This window comes from Megalobrama amblycephala, linkage group LG3 (assembly GCF_018812025.1).
Source record: "Megalobrama amblycephala isolate DHTTF-2021 linkage group LG3, ASM1881202v1, whole genome shotgun sequence".
In the NCBI taxonomy this organism is placed as follows: Eukaryota; Metazoa; Chordata; class Actinopteri; order Cypriniformes; family Xenocyprididae; genus Megalobrama; species Megalobrama amblycephala.
In genome coordinates this window covers 55612966-55630299 of record NC_063046.1, presented here as the reverse complement: position 1 = coordinate 55630299, position 17334 = coordinate 55612966, and the positions used below count along the sequence as shown (strand labels likewise).

The 17334-nt window shown below is 39.6% G+C and overlaps 1 long non-coding RNA gene across 1 annotated transcript in view; it reads right to left on the bottom strand.

The window, feature by feature from the left end:
- Nucleotides 1-1203: 1203 nt before the first annotated feature.
- Nucleotides 1204-17334, bottom strand: part of LOC125265732 — a 30821-nt gene continuing 14690 nt past the window's right edge. Inside the window, exons 2-3 of the long non-coding RNA XR_007184343.1 lie at nt 9229-9631; nt 1204-1389 (exon numbers count right to left, since the gene is read on the bottom strand). This is a non-coding gene — a long non-coding RNA (uncharacterized LOC125265732). The remainder of the gene's footprint in view (nt 1390-9228; nt 9632-17334) is intronic.

Sequence of the window (17334 nt, the reverse complement as noted above, 5' to 3'; positions counted from 1 at the left end):
GACAATTTTCTAATTTACATTCATTAGCTCCGACCAACAGGAAGTCAGCTATTTTGGTTTGAATGTTAATTTTTTGAAAAAACAGGCTATGAATTTTATACTACTGCTCCTACAGGGTTATCCAATTTACACCAAACTTTTTTAACTTGTTGCTAACACATTGAAGTTGTTTAATTGCAAACGGATTTTGGATATCTCAAACGGTTTGGCCGTGGCGAGGCAACGAATTTATGGCAAGAAAAGGGAAACAAAGTGTTATAACTTCTGCATACATTAATTGATTTTGATGAAACTTCGGCTTAGTCTTCGTTGTACAAGGCTGATCACATGGATGTGACTATTGTGATTCAAAGTAATAGCGCCACCAACTGGAAGCAGAAAATGTGTCACTTTCAGCATACATTGAGATCACCCTCTTATTTTTACCTGATTTGCTTCAAAATTCATCAGAATAATGTTAAAACTTGGCACATGTAATCCTTTGAAAATGGGCAGGGAGGAGGGGCTCTATAGTGGCACCTTGTAGTGCAGTAAATGTGGAGTGAATTTGACATAGTCCTTTGATGTTTAACCGTTTTAAGTGCCTATTGCCCGCTGTGCACAGTTGCCCTGAAGCCACCGGGGTGGCGGTGCCACCGGGCTTGGGCCCGCATCGCTGCTCGCAGCTATATTTATTATTTTTTTTTTCCGACTATTCGGGCATTTTTGGGGCCCTTACCATGCTCGAAAACTCATGAAACTTTGCACATACATTGGAACCCGCGGCCATCAGGGCCGGGCAGAAGCTGGTACCCAGGCGTGGCAGGAGGGCTCGACAGCGCCCCCTTGAACAGGGTCCGAAATTTTGGTCTATATATCAAACACGCTTGCACATATAAGTCTAAAACTCGGTACACATATAGACCTCATCGGGCCGAACAACTTTCGTACTCAAAGTTATACGTCACCTCAACAGGAAGTCAGCTATTATGGGTTGTTTGAAAAACGCATGCTCTGGAATTTGATATACTCCTCCTAGGCAATTAATCCGATCACCACCAAACTCGGTCAGCATGAAGTCAAGACATTGATGATGAAAAATTGCCAGCGGATTTTTGATATCTCGAACGGTTTGGCCGTGGTGAGGCAACGAATTTATGGCGAGAAAAGGGAAACAGGAAATGTGTTATAACTTCTGCATACATTGATTGATCTTTATGAAACTTCACGAGTGTGTTGGTTGTAATAGTCCGATCACATGGATGTGACTATTGTGAGTCAAAGTTATACTGCCACCAACTGGCAGCAGGAAGCGTGTCACTTTCAAAATGCTTTGAGATCACCATCTTATTTTTATCCGATTTGCTTCAAATTTCACCACAATAATGTCAAAACATGGCAGATGTAGACCTTTGAAAAGAATTGTAATATCTCAAACATTGTATTTTGTATTTTCAAACATTCTTACGCACACACATAAGCTCTCTTAGACGTAGGGTCTCAGTCCCCCTACCCCCCTCCCTCTGTGTGTGTGTGTTTGAGTGAAAGTGAGAGAGAGAGTTTTAAAGCCTCACTGTGCTTAAGAGTTTATTCTCAACCCTTACTCAAACACATCTGAAGCAGCTAATCAGGCCAGTTCATCTGTAGGCCACTGACAACATATTATTACATTATTAGTTTGATAATTAGGGTTAATTCAAATATAAAAACACACTGCAAAAGCATGCTTTTGGTGCATAAGATTGGGGCACAAACAACAGCTCTGGGAGGTCAAAAACATAAACTGTCAATTTTTCTTTCATGTTTTATTTTCAGACATCATGAGAATTACATAACGCTTGGTATTGTAATATAACATGTTATAACAAAATATCTATGGCAAGAGCTCTTTTCAGCAGCTGCTTTCTATCCTCCAGAATATTTTATTTTGTCTCTTTGCATACTGCTGTAATAGTATGAAAAAGGACAGCATATACTGCACATTTGTGGTCTGTTCTTTCTATATAATTTACAATACATCCCATTAATAATTCACTGGAATGCACAAAGAATCTTCTCAAAGCCTCACGTCTCTTTCCAGGTTTGTTTCACAGGTAAATACAATTTATTAAAATGGAAATCACTTTGAAATAGTATCACACAATGCTGAAGTTCATGAACATTTTTATTAAGGCAACGTATTACATAATGCATATATATCACTATAGCAAATGTTCAACTCATCTGTTATTGCTGTGGAAAGAATCACACCTTTTCATGGCCTGTTGAAATTACCTTGTTGATGCTTTCACACTTTTAAATGTCCATTTATTGTTCGTTGGTTGAAGGGTGAGTAGAATAATGTCATCTCATTGTACCCAGTTTAAAAATAAAACGCATTACTGCGTTCATAGTGTCTATCACTGACTGTTTACAGCTTAACGTAAATTACTCCCATAATTCGTGCAAAGCGTCATGGGGCGTTGGAATAAGGTGGATACAACATCAGCAATCACAGACATTCGCATTAAGGCTAAATTAGATTTCTCAGAGCACGGTGAAGTTTGCACAAATAACAGTATGTAATTTATTCTAGAATTTTTTAGGGTTTGTCTGAGAAAAAACAGACATGGCAGAGTAGGATGATATTTTGCACTCATTGTTTGATTTAAATTAAATTACTATTGAATGTTTAGTAATTGAACCTGAATTAATTCAAAATGAAGGTACTATATTTCAGATCAGTAAAAAGATAAAAATAAAAAACTGTCAGTCTTTGTCTTTTTCTAAGTTTGAATGACAAAATAGCTGTGTTAGGCAATGAATAAAGCGGATTGATTCTATGTTTTCATTGCATGAGTTTTAATGTACTGTAAAACTTGGAAAATAAAATTGCATTATTTAGGGTACAATGTAGTATTTTGTGTATAGTTATTTATTTGTAAATATTATGATATAATCAATTTTAAAATAATAGTTTGGTATAACACAGCATTTACTTATAGTGCACAGCCTTAATATGGTTTGAAAGAAATATGTGTATGAATTTAATAAGGTATTGGCAATAGGAGTAAAAAAAATTAAAAATCATGTATTTTTCATCTTAAAGGAGGCAAGCTGACAGGGAAATATATGTAAGAAAATATTTGTTATTCTAAAACTTGATCTAAAGTGGAAAATTGTAGTGTAATAGCAGTCTTCTGGCAGTTGAAATTGTTCAAAGTTAATAATATGCTGTTTGGACCAAAAACACTAAAAACTTGGCTGAAGTAAAAGCTGCTGCAGTAAATGTGGTGTGAAATTGACATAGTCCTTTTATGTTTAACCGTTTTAAATGCCCATTGCCCGCCGTGCACAGTTGCCCTGAAACCACCGGGGTGGCGGTGCCACCGGGCTTTGGCCCGTCATCGCTGCTCGCAGCTATATATATATTTTTTTTTCTATGTTTTTGGGATTTTTGGGGCCCTTAACATGCTCAAAAACTCTTGAAATTTTGCACACGGGTAAGAATCCGCGGCCATTACAACCGGACAGGTTGACAGGTTATACGTCACCTCAACAGAAAGTCAGCTATTATGGGTTGTTTGAAAAATGCATGCTCTGGAATTTGATATACTCCTCCTAGACGATTAATCTGATCACCACCAAACTCGGTCAGCATGAAGTCAAGACATTGATGATGAAAAATTGCCAGCGGAGTTTTGATATCTCGAATGGTTTGGCCGTGGCGAGGCAACGAATTTATGGCGAGAAAAGGGAAACAGGAAGTGTGCTATAACTTCTGCATACATTGATTGATGTTTATGAAACTTCACGAGTGTGTTCGTTATAGGAGTCCGATCACATGGATGTGACTATTGTGAGTCAAAGTTATAGCGCCACCAACTGGCAGCAGGAAGTGTATCACTTTTAAAAATGCTTTGAGTTCACTCTGTTATGTTTACCTGATTTGCTTCAAACTTCATCAGTGTAATGTCAATACACAGCAGATGTAGACCTGTGAAGGGATTCTTGATTTTTTTTTTGTTGTTGCCATGGCAACACATCAAACTTTAATAATATTCTTGCATGTTTTTGAGGCCCTTAACATGCTTGAAATTGGATGAAACCTGTCACACACATCAATATTGTCAACCAGTAGACATGGACAAAGCCATAGAAATGGGCGTGGTGAAATGGCTCAGTAGCGCCACCTTTTGACAAAAGTGGGGGGGTTAGTTTTTCCTACAGTCACCAAACTCGGTACACATATTGTTCTCATAAAGCCGGACAATTTTCTAATTTACATTCATTAGCTCCGACCAACAGGAAGTCAGCTATTTTGGTTTGAATGTTAATTTTTTTGAAAAAACAGGCTTTGAATTTAATACTACTACTCCAACAGGGTTTATACAATTTACACCAAACTTTTTTTACTTGGTGCTAATACATTGAAGTTGTTTAATTGCAAACGGATTTTGGATATCTCAAATGGTTTGGCCGTGGCGAGGCAACGAATTGATAGCAAGAAAAGGGAAACAAAGTGTTATAACTTCTGCATACATTAATTGATTTTGATGAATCTTCGGCTGTGTCTTCGTTCTACAAGGCTGATCACTTAGATGTGACTATTGTGAGTCAAAGTTATAGCGCCACCAACTGGCAGCAGGAAATGTGTTACTTTCATCATGGTTTGAGATCACCATCTTACGTTTAACCTTTTTGCTTCAAACTTCATTTAAATAATGTCAAAACATGTCAGATGTAGACCTTTGAAAAGAATTGTGATATCTCAAACACAGTTGCCTTGGCAACGCATCAAACTTTTATATTGGTTTTGAATGCTTTTGAGACTCTTAGCATGCTTCAAATTGTTTGAAACTCCACACACATCAGGATTGTTAGCCAGTAGACATGGGCAAAGCCTTAGAAATGGGCAGGGAGGAGGGGCTCTATAGCGCTACCTTGTAGTGCAGTAAATGTGGAGTGAATTTGACAGTCCTTTTATGCTTAACTGTTTTAAATGCCCATTGCCCGCCATGCACAGTTGCCCTGAAGCCACAGGGGTGGCGGTGCCACCGGGCTTTGGCCCGTCATCGCTGCTCGCAGCTATATTTATTATTATTTTTTTTCCGACTATTCAGGCATTTTTGGGGCCCTTACCATGCTCGAAAACTCATGAAACTTTGCACATACATTGGAGCCCGCGGCCATCAGGGCCGGGCAGAAGCTGGTACCCGGGCGTGGCAGGAGGGCTCGACAGCGCCCCCTTGAACAGGGTCCGAAATTTTGGTCTATATATCAAACACGCTTGCACATATAAGTATAAAACTCAGTACACATATAGACATCATCGGGCCAAACAACCTTCGTAATCTAAGTTATACGTCACCTCAACAGGAAGTAAGCTATTACGGGTTGTTTGAAAAACACATGCTCTGGAATTTGATATACTCCTCCTAGGCGATTAATCCGATCACCACCAAACTCGGTCAGCATGAAGTCAAGACATTGATGATGAAAAATTGCCAGCGGATTTTTGATATCTCGAACGGTTTGGCCGTGGCGAGGCAACGAATTTATGGCAAGAAAAGGGAAACAGGAAGTGTGTTATAACTTCTGCACACATTGATTGATGTTTATGAAACTTCAGCGGTGTGTTCGTTATAGGAGTCTGATCACATGGATGTGACTATTGTGAGTCCAAGTTATAGCGCCACCAGCAAGAAGTGTGTCACTTTCAAAATGCATTGAGTTCACTCTGTTATGTTTACCTGATTTGCTTCAAACTTCATCAGTGTAATGTCAATACACAGCAGATGTAGACCTGTGACAGGATTCTTGATATTTGAAATATTGTTGCCATGGCAACACGTCAAACTTTTATAATATTCTTGAGTGTTTTTGAGGCTCTTAACATCCTTCAAATTGCATGAAACTCGATACACACATCAATATTGTCAACCAGTAGACATGGACAAAGCCATAGAAATGGGCGTGGTGGAGGGGCTCAGTAGCGCCACCTTTTGACAAAAGTGGGGGGGTTAGTTTTTCCTACAGTCACCAAACTCGGTACACATATTTTTCTCCTCAAGCCGGACAATTTTCTATTTTACATTCATTAGCTCCAACCAACAGGAAGTCAGCTATTTTGGTTTGAATGTTAATTTTTTGAAAAAACAGGCTTTGAATTTAATACTACTACTCCAACAGGGTTTATACAATTTACACCAAACTTTTTTTACTTGGTGCTAATACATTGAAGTTGTTTAATTGCAAACGGATTTTGGATATCTCAAATGGTTTGGCCGTGGCGAGGCAACAAATTAATAGCAAGAAAAGGGAAACAAAGTGTTATAACTTCTGCATACATTAAATGATTTTGATGAATCTTCGACTGTGTCTTCGTTCTATAAGGCTGATCACATAGATGTGACTATTGTGAGTCAAAGTTATAGTGCCACCAACTGGCAGCAGGAAATGTGTTACTTTCAGCATGCTTTGAGATCACCATCTTATGTTTACCCTATTTGCTTCAAACTTCATTTAAATAATGTCAAAACATGTCAGATGTAGACCTTTGAAAAGAATTGTGATATCTCAAACACAGTTGCCTTGGCAACGTATCAAACTTTTATATTGGTTTTGAATGCTTTTGAGACTCTTAGCATGCTTCAAATTGTTTAAAACTCCACACACACATCAGGATTGTTAGCCAGTAGACATGGGCAAAGCCTTAGAAACGGGTAGGGAGGAGGGGCTCTATAGCGCTACCTTGTAGTGCAGTAAATGTGGAGTGAATTTGACAGTCCTTTTATGCGTAACTGTTTTAAATGCCATTTGCCCGCCATGCACAGTTGCCCTGAAGCCACAGGGGTGGCGGTGCCACCGGGCTTTGGCCCGTCATCGCTGCTCGCAGCTATATTTATTATTATTTTTTTTCTAAGTTTTTGGGGTTTTTGGGGCCCTTAACATACTCAAAAACTCTTGAAATTTTGCACACGGGTCAGAACCCACGGCAATTACAGCCGGAGAAAAGCTGGTACCCGGGCGTGGCAGAGGGGCTCGACAGCGCCCCCTTGAATTGGGTCAGAAAACATGGTCTATATATCAAACACGCTTGCACATACAAGTATAAAACTCGGTACACATATAGACTTTATCGGGCCGAACAACTTTCGTACTCTAAGTTATACGTCACCTCAACAGGAAGTCAGCTATTATGGGTTGTTTGAAAAATGCATGCTCTGGAATTTGATATACTCCTCCTAGACGATTAATCTGATCACCACCAAACTCGGTCAGCATGAACTCAAGACATTGATGATGAAAAATTGCCAGCGGATTTTTGATATCTCGAACGGTTTGGCCGTGGCGAGGCAACGAATTTATGGCGAGAAAAAGGAAACAGGAAATGTGTTATAACGTCTGCATACATATATTGATCTTTATGAAACTTCACGAGTGTGTTGGTTGTAGTAGTCTGATCACATGGATGTGACTATTGTGAGTCAAAGTTATAGCGCCACCAACTGGCAGCAGGAAGTGTATCACTTTTTGAAATGCTTTGAGATCACCCTCTTATTTTTACCTGATTTGCTTCAAACTTCATCAGTGTAATGTCAATACACAGCAGATGTAGACTTTTGAAAAGAATTGTGATATCTCAAACATAGTTGCCTTGGCAACACGTCAAACTTTTATAATATTCTTGGGCGTTTTTGAAGCCGTTAACATGCTTCAAATTGGATGAAACTCGATACACATATCATTATTGTCATACAGTAGATATGGACAAAGCCTTAGAAACGGGCGGGGAGCAGGGGCTCTGCAGCGCCACCTTTTGACAAAAGTGGGGGGTTTTGTTTAACCTACAGTCACCAAACTCGGTACACTTATTGTTCTCATTAAACTGGACAACTTTCTCATTTACAGTCATTAGCTCTGACCAACAGGAAGTCAGATATTTTGGTTTAAATGTGGATTTTTCAAACATTCTTACGCACACACTTAAGCTCTCTTAGACGTAGGGTCTCAGTCCCCCTCCCTCTTCTTCGTTCTATAAGGCTGATCACATAGATGTGACTATTGTGAGTCAAAGTTATAGTGCCACCAACTGGCAGCAGGAAATGTGTTACTTTCAGCATGCTTTGAGATCACCATCTTATGTTTACCCTATTTGCTTCAAACTTCATTTAAATAATGTCAAAACATGTCAGATGTAGACCTTTGAAAAGAATTGTGATATCTCAAACACAGTTGCCTTGGCAACGTATCAAACTTTTATATTGGTTTTGAATGCTTTTGAGACTCTTAGCATGCTTCAAATTGTTTAAAACTCCACACACACATCAGGATTGTTAGCCAGTAGACATGGGCAAAGCCTTAGAAACGGGTAGGGAGGAGGGGCTCTATAGCGCTACCTTGTAGTGCAGTAAATGTGGAGTGAATTTGACAGTCCTTTTATGCGTAACTGTTTTAAATGCCATTTGCCCGCCATGCACAGTTGCCCTGAAGCCACAGGGGTGGCGGTGCCACCGGGCTTTGGCCCGTCATCGCTGCTCGCAGCTATATTTATTATTATTTTTTTCTAAGTTTTTGGGGTTTTTGGGCCCTTAACATACTCAAAAACTCTTGAAATTTTGCACACGGGTCAGAACCCACGGCAATTACAGCCGGAGAAAAGCTGGTACCCGGGCGTGGCAGAGGGGCTCGACAGCGCCCCCTTGAATTGGGTCAGAAAACATGGTCTATATATCAAACACGCTTGCACATACAAGTATAAAACTCGGTACACATATAGACTTTATCGGGCCGAACAACTTTCGTACTCTAAGTTATACGTCACCTCAACAGGAAGTCAGCTATTATGGGTTGTTTGAAAAATGCATGCTCTGGAATTTGATATACTCCTCCTAGACGATTAATCTGATCACCACCAAACTCGGTCAGCATGAACTCAAGACATTGATGATGAAAAATTGCCAGCGGATTTTTGATATCTCGAACGGTTTGGCCGTGGCGAGGCAACGAATTTATGGCGAGAAAAAGGAAACAGGAAATGTGTTATAACGTCTGCATACATATATTGATCTTTATGAAACTTCACGAGTGTGTTGGTTGTAGTAGTCTGATCACATGGATGTGACTATTGTGAGTCAAAGTTATAGCGCCACCAACTGGCAGCAGGAAGTGTATCACTTTTTGAAATGCTTTGAGATCACCCTCTTATTTTTACCTGATTTGCTTCAAACTTCATCAGTGTAATGTCAATACACAGCAGATGTAGACTTTTGAAAAGAATTGTGATATCTCAAACATAGTTGCCTTGGCAACACGTCAAACTTTTATAATATTCTTGGGCGTTTTTGAAGCCGTTAACATGCTTCAAATTGGATGAAACTCGATACACATATCATTATTGTCATACAGTAGATATGGACAAAGCCTTAGAAACGGGCGGGGAGCAGGGGCTCTGCAGCGCCACCTTTTGACAAAAGTGGGGGGTTTTGTTTAACCTACAGTCACCAAACTCGGTACACTTATTGTTCTCATTAAACTGGACAACTTTCTCATTTACAGTCATTAGCTCTGACCAACAGGAAGTCAGATATTTTGGTTTAAATGTGGATTTTTCAAACATTCTTACGCACACACTTAAGCTCTCTTAGACGTAGGGTCTCAGTCCCCCTCCCTCTGTGTGTGTGTGTGTGTGTGTGTGTGTGTGTGTGTGTGTGTGTGTGTGTGTGAGTGAGTGAAAGTGAGAGACAGAGAGACTTTTACAGCCTTAATCAGTTATTTAACCCTTTTATTGCAGACTCACTGTGCTTAAGAGTTTATTCCCAACCCTTACTCAAACACATCTGAAGCAGCTAATCAGGCCAGTTCATTTGTAGGCCACTGACAACATATTATTACATTATTAGTTTGATAATTAGGGTTAATTCAAATATAAAAACACACTGCAAAAGCATGCTTTTGGTGCATAAGATTGGGGCACAAACAACAGCTTAGGGAGGTCAAAAACATGAAGTGTGAGGATTATTGACTAGCCTTATTCCTGACTAGCCTACTGTGTTTCAAATTACGGGTTCCACTTCCGGTTTGGTGAACTTCCATTCAAAAAAACTGAAACTTATCGTTTCAAATCATATGGTTGCCCTACAATTAAAGCTTATCTGTCAGCTTGACTGAATCAGCTGTCAATTTCTTTCATGTTTTATTTTCAGACATCATGAGAATGACATAACGCTTGGTATCGTAATATGTTATAACAAAAATATCTATGGCAAGAGCTCTTTTCAGCAGCTGCTTTTTATCCTCCAGAATATTTTATTTTGTCTCTTTGCATACTGCTGTAATAGTATGAAAAAGGACAGCATATACTGTACATTTGTGGTCTGTTCTCTCTATATAATTTACAATACATCCCATTAATAATTCACTGGAATGCACAAAGAATCTCCTCAAAGCCTCACGTCTCTTTCCAGGTTTGTTTCACAGGTAAATACAATTTATTAAAATGGAAATCACTTTGAAATAGTATCACACAATGCTGAAGTTCATGACCTTTTTTATTAAGGCAATGTATTACATAATGCATATATATATCACTATATCATATGTTCAACCCATCCGTTATTGCTGTGGAAAAAATCACACCTTTACATGGCTTGTTGAAATTACGTTGTTGATGCTTTCACACTTTTAAATGTCCATTTATTGTTCATTGGTTGAAGGGTGAGTAGAATAATGTCATCTTATTGTACCCAGTTTAAAAAGATCATAGTGTCTATCACTGACTGTTTACAGTTTAACGGAAATTACTCCCATAATTCGTGCAAAGCGTCGTGGGGCGTTGGAATAAGGTGGATACAACATCAGCAATCACAGACATTCGCATTAAGGCTAAATTAGATTTCTCAGAGCACGGTGGAGTTTGCACAAATAACAGTATGTAATTTGCTCTAGAATTTTTTTTAGGGTTTGTCTGAGAAAAAACACAGACATGGCAGATTAGGATGATATTTTGCACTCATTGTTTGATTTAAATTAAATTACGATTGTATGTTTAGTAATTGAACCTGGATGAACTCAAAATGAAGGTACTATACTTCAGATCAGTAAAAAGATAAGAAAACTGTTAGTCTTTGGGGTTTTTTTAAGTTCGAATGACAAAATAGCTGTGTTAGGCACTGATTAAAGTGGATTGATTCTATGTTTTCATTGTATGAGTTTTAATGAACTTTAAAACTTGGAAAATAAAACTGCATTGTTTAGGGTACAATGCAATATTTTGTGTGTAGTTATTTATTTGTAAATATTATGATATAATCAATGTTAAAATAATAGTTTGGTATAACACAACATTTACTTATAGTGCACAGCCTTAATATGGTTTGAAAGAAATATGTGTATAAATTTAATAAGGTAGTAGCAGTAGGAGTAAAAAAAAAAATCATGTATTTGTCATCTTAAAAGAGGGAAGCTGACAGGGAAATATATGTACGAAAATATTTGTTATTCTAAAACTTGATCTATAGTGGACAATTGTAATGTAATAGCAGTCTTCTGGTAGTTGAAATGGTTAAAAGTTAATAATATGCTGTTTGGAGAACACTAAAAACATGGCTGAAGTTTGAAGTAAAAGCTGCTGCAGTAAATGTGGTGTGATATTGACATAGTACTTTTATGTTTAACCGTTTTAAATGCCCATTGCCCGCTGTGCACAGTTGACCTGAAGCCACCGGGGTGGCGGTGCCACCGGGCTTTGGCCCGTCATCGCTGCTCGCAGCTATATTTAGGGCCAAAGCCCAAGGGGCTGAAGGCCCTATTGTTTTCTTTAGGATTATTAGGGCCAAAGCCCTGTAAGGGGCTGAAGGCCCTATTGTTTTCTTTAGGATTATTATTATTATTATTCTTAGGGCCAAAGCCCTGTAAGGGGCTGAAGGCCCTATTGTTTTCTTTAGGATTATTAGGGCCCAAGCGAATTAGCGTGCAGGGCCCTCTTGTTCTTCTAAGGATTATTATTATTATTAGGGCCCAAGCGAATTAAGCGCGCAGGGCCCTCTTGTTCTTCTAAGGATTATTAGGGCCCAAGCGAATTAAGCGCGCAGGGCCCTCTTGTTCTTCTAAGGATTATTATTATTAGGGCCCAAGCGAAAATTCGCGCAGGGCCCTCTTGTTCTTCTAAGGATTATTATTTTTTATTTATTTTTAGGGCCCAAGCGAAAATTCGCGCAGGGCCCTCTTGTTCTTCTAAGGATTATTAGGGCCCAAGCGAAAATTCGCGCAGGGCCCTCTTGTTCTTCTAAGGATTATTAGGGCCCAAGCGAAAATTCGCGCAGGGCCCTCTTGTTTTTCTAAGGATTATTATTTTTTTTTTTTTTTTTTTTTTTTTTTTTTTTTCCGTCTTCCGGGGCTTTTTGGGGGCCTTAACATGCTCAAAAACTCTTGAAAATTGGCACACACATTGGAATCCGCGGCCAACAGGGCCGGGCAGAAGCTGGTACCCGGGCGTGGCAGGGGGGCTCAACAGCGCCCCCTTGAAAAAAGGTCTGAAAATTTGGTCCATATATTAAACACGCTTGCACGTATTAGTCTGAAACTCGGTACACATATAGACCTCATCGGGCCGAACAACTTTCGTGCTCTAAGTTAAACGTCACGCCAACAGGAAGTCAGCTATTAAGGGTTGTTTGAAAAACGCATGCTCTGGAATTTGATATACTCCTCCTAGACGATTAATCCGATCGCCACCAAACTCGGTCAGCATGAAGTCAAGACACTGATGATTAAAAATTGCCAGGGGATTTTTGATATCTCGAACGGTTTGTCCGTGGCGAGGCAACGAATTTATGGCGAGAAAAAGGAAACAGGAAATGTGTTATAACGTCTGCATACATATATTGATCTTTATGAAACTTCACAAGTGTGTTCGTTATAGGAGTCTGATCACATGTATGTGACTATTGTGAGTCAAAGTTATAGCGCCACCAACTGGCAGCAGGAAGTGTATCACTTTTTGAAATGTTTTGAGATCACCCTCTTATTTTTACCTGATTTGCTTCAAACTTCATCAGTGTAATGTCAATACACAGCAGATGTAGACCTATGACAGGATTTTTGATATTTGAAATATTGTTGCCATGGCAACAGGTCAAACTGTAATAATATTCTTGAGTGTTTTTGAGGCTCTTAACATGCTTCAAATTGCATGAAACTCGACACACACATCAATATTGTCAACCAGTAGACATGGACAAAGCCATAGAAATGGGCGTGGTGGAGGGGCTCAGTAGCGCCACCTTTTGACAAAAGTGGGGGGGTTTGTTTTTCCTACAGTCACCAAACTTGGTACACATATTGTTCTCATCAAGCCGGACAATTTTCTAATTTACATTCATTAGCTCCGACCAACAGGAAGTCAGCTATTTTGGTTTGAATGTTAATTTTTTGAAAAAAACAGGCTATGAATTTTATACTACTACTCCTACAGGGTTTATCCAATTTACACCAAGCTTTTTTTAACTTGTTGCTAACACATTGAAGTTGTTTAATTGCAAACGGATTTTGGATATCTCAAACGGTTTGGCCGTGGCGAGGCAACGAATTTATGGCAAGAAAAGGGAAACAAAGTGTTATAACTTCTGCATACATTAATTGATTTTGATGAAACTTCGGCTTAGTCTTCGTTGTACAAGGCTGATCACATGGATGTGACTATTGTGATTCAAAGTCATAGCGCCACCAACTGGAAGCAGAAAATGTGTCACTTTTAGCATACATTGAGATCACCCTCTTATTTTTACCTGATTTGCTTCAAAATTCATCAGAATAATGTTAAAACTTGGCACATGTAATACTTTGAAAATGGGCAGGGAGGAGGGGCTCTATAGTGGCACCTTGTAGTGCAGTAAATGTGGAGCGAATTTGACATAGTCCTTTGATGTTTAACCGTTTTAAATGCCTATTGCCCGCTGTGCACAGTTGCCCTGAAGCCACCGGGTGGCGGTGCCACCGGGCTTGGGCCCGCCATCGCTGCTCGCAGCTATATTTATTATTTTTTTTTTTTATTTTTTTTTTTTTTTTTTTTTTTCCGTCTTCCGGGGCTTTTTGGGGGCCTTAACATGCTCAAAAACTCTTGAAAATTGGCACACACATTGGAATCCGCGGCCATTAGGACGCCGGAGAGCTGGTACCCGGGCGTGGCAGGGGGCTCGACAGCGCCCCCTTGAAAAAAGTCTGAAAATTTGGTCCATATATTAAACACGCTTGCACGTATTAGTATGAAACTCAGTACACATATAGACCTCATCGGGCCGAACAACTTTCGTGCTCTAAGTTAAACACCACGCCAACAGGAAGTCAGCTATTAAGGGTTGTTTGAAAAACGCATGCTCTGGAATTTGATATACTCCTCCTAGACGATTAATCCGATCGCCACCAAACTCGGTCAGCATGAAGTCAAGACACTGATGATTAAAAATTGCCAGGGGATTTTTGATATCTCGAACGGTTTGGCCGTGGCGAGGCAACGAATTTATGGCGAGAAAAAGGAAACAGGAAATGTGTTATAACGTCTGCATACATATATTGATCTTTATGAAACTTCACGAGTGTGTTCGTTATAGGAGTCTGATCACATGGATGTGACTATTGTGAGTCAAAGTTATAGCGCCACCAACTGGCAGCAGGAAGTGTATCACTTTTTGAAATGTTTTGAGATCACCCTCTTATTTTTACCTGATTTGCTTCAAACTTCATCAGTGTAATGTCAATACACAGCAGATGTAGACCTATGACAGGATTTTTGATATTTGAAATATTGTTGCCATGGCAACAGGTCAAACTGTAATAATATTCTTGAGTGTTTTTGAGGCTCTTAACATGCTTCAAATTGCATGAAACTCGACACACACATCAATATTGTCAACCAGTAGACATGGACAAAGCCATAGAAATGGGCGTGGTGGAGGGGCTCAGTAGCGCCACCTTTTGACAAAAGTGGGGGGGTTAGTTTTTCCTACAATCACCAAACTCGGTACACATATTGTTCTCATCAAGCCGGACAATTTTCTAATTTACATTCATTAGCTCCGACCAACAGGAAGTCAGCTATTTTGGTTTGAATGTTAATTTTTTGAAAAAACAGGCTATGAATTTTATACTACTGCTCCTACAGGGTTTATCCAATTTACACCAAACTTTTTTTAACTTGTTGCTAACACATTGAAGTTGTTTAATTGCAAACGGATTTTGGATATCTCAAACGGTTTGGCCGTGGCGAGGCAACGAATTTATGGCAAGAAAAGGGAAACAAAGTGTTATAACTTCTGCATACATTAATTGATTTTGATGAAACTTCGGCTTAGTCTTCGTTGTACAAGGCTGATCACATGGATGTGACTATTGTGATTCAAAGTAATAGCGCCACCAACTGGAAGCAGAAAATGTGTCACTTTTAGCATACATTGAGATCACCCTCTTATTTTTACCTGATTTGCTTCAAAATTCATCAGAATAATGTTAAAACTTGGCACATGTAATACTTTGAAAATGGGCAGGGAGGAGGGGCTCTATAGCAGCACCTTGTAGTGCAGTAAATGTGGAGCGAATTTGACATAGTCCTTTGATGTTTAACCGTTTTAAATGCCTATTGCCCGCTGTGCACAGTTGCCCTGAAGCCACCGGGGTGGCGGTGCCACCGGGCTTGGGCCCGCCATCGCTGCTCGCAGCTATATTTATTATTTTTTTTTTTTTTTTTTCCGTCTTCCGGGGCTTTTTGGGGGCCTTAACATGCTCAAAAACTCTTGAAAATTGGCACACACATTGGAATCCGCGGCCATTAGGACGCCGCAGAGGCTGGTACCCGGGCGTGGCAGGGGGGCTCGACAGCGCCCCCTTGAAAAAAGTCTGAAAATTTGGTCCATATATTAAACACGCTTGCACGTATTAGTATGAAACTCGGTACACATATAGACCTCATCGGGCTGAACAACTTTCGTGCTCTAAGTTAAATGCCACGCCAACAGGAAGTCAGCTATTAAGGGTTGTTTGAAAAACGCATGCTCTGGAATTTGATATACTCCTCCTAGACGATTAATCCGATCGCCACCAAACTCGGTCAGCATGAAGTCAAGACACTGATGATTAAAAATTGCCAGCGGATTTTTGATATCTCGAACGGTTTGGCCGTGGCGAGGCAACGAATTTATGGCGAGAAAAAGGAAACAGGAAATGTGTTATAACGTCTGCATACATATATTGATCTTTATGAAACTTCACGAGTGTGTTGGTTGTAGTAGTCTGATCACATGGATGTGAGTATTGTGAGTCAAAGTTATAGCGCCACCAACTGGCAGCAGGAAGTGTATCACTTTTTGAAATGCTTTGAGATCACCCTCTTATTTTTACCTGATTTGCTTCAAACTTCATCAGTGTAATGTCAATACACAGCAGATGTAGACCTATGACAGGATTTTTGATATTTGAAATATTGTTGCCATGGCAACACATCAAACTTTAATAATATTCTTGAGTGTTTTTGAGGCTCTTAACATGCTTCAAATTGCATGAAACTCGACACACACATCAGTATTGTCAACCAGTAGACATGGACAAAGCCATAGAAATGGGCGTGGTGGAGGGGCTCAGTAGCGCCACCTTTTGACAAAAGTGGGGGGGTTAGTTTTTCCTACAGTCACCAAACTCGGTACACATATTGTTCTCATCAAGCCGGACAATTTTCTAATTTACATTCATTAGCTCCGACCAACAGGAAGTCAGCTATTTTGGTTTGAATGTTAATTTTTTGAAAAAACAGGCTATGAATTTTATACTACTACTCCTACAGGGTTTATCCAATTTACACCAAGCTTTTTTTAACTTGTTGCTAACACATTGAAGTTGTTTAATTGCAAACGGATTTTGGATATCTCAAACGGTTTGGCCGTGGTGAGGCAACGAATTTATGGCAAGAAAAGGGAAACAAAGTGTTATAACTTCTGCATACATTAATTGATTTTAATGAAACTTCGGCTTAGTCTTCGTTGTACAAGGCTGATCACATGGATGTGACTATTGTGATTCAAAGTCATAGCGCTACCAACTGGAAGCAGAAAATGTGTCACTTTCAGCATACATTGAGATCACCCTCTTATTTTTACCTGATTTGCTTCAAAATTCATCAGAATAACGTTAAAACTTGGCACATGTAATCCTTTGAAAATGGGCAGGGAGGAGGGGCTCTATAGTGGCACCTTGTAGTGCAGTAAATGTGGAGTGAATTTGACATAGTCCTTTGATGTTTAACCGTTTTAAGTGCCTATTGCCCGCTGTGCACAGTTGCCCTGAAGCCACCGGGGGTGGCGGTGCCACCGGGCTTGGGCCCGCCAT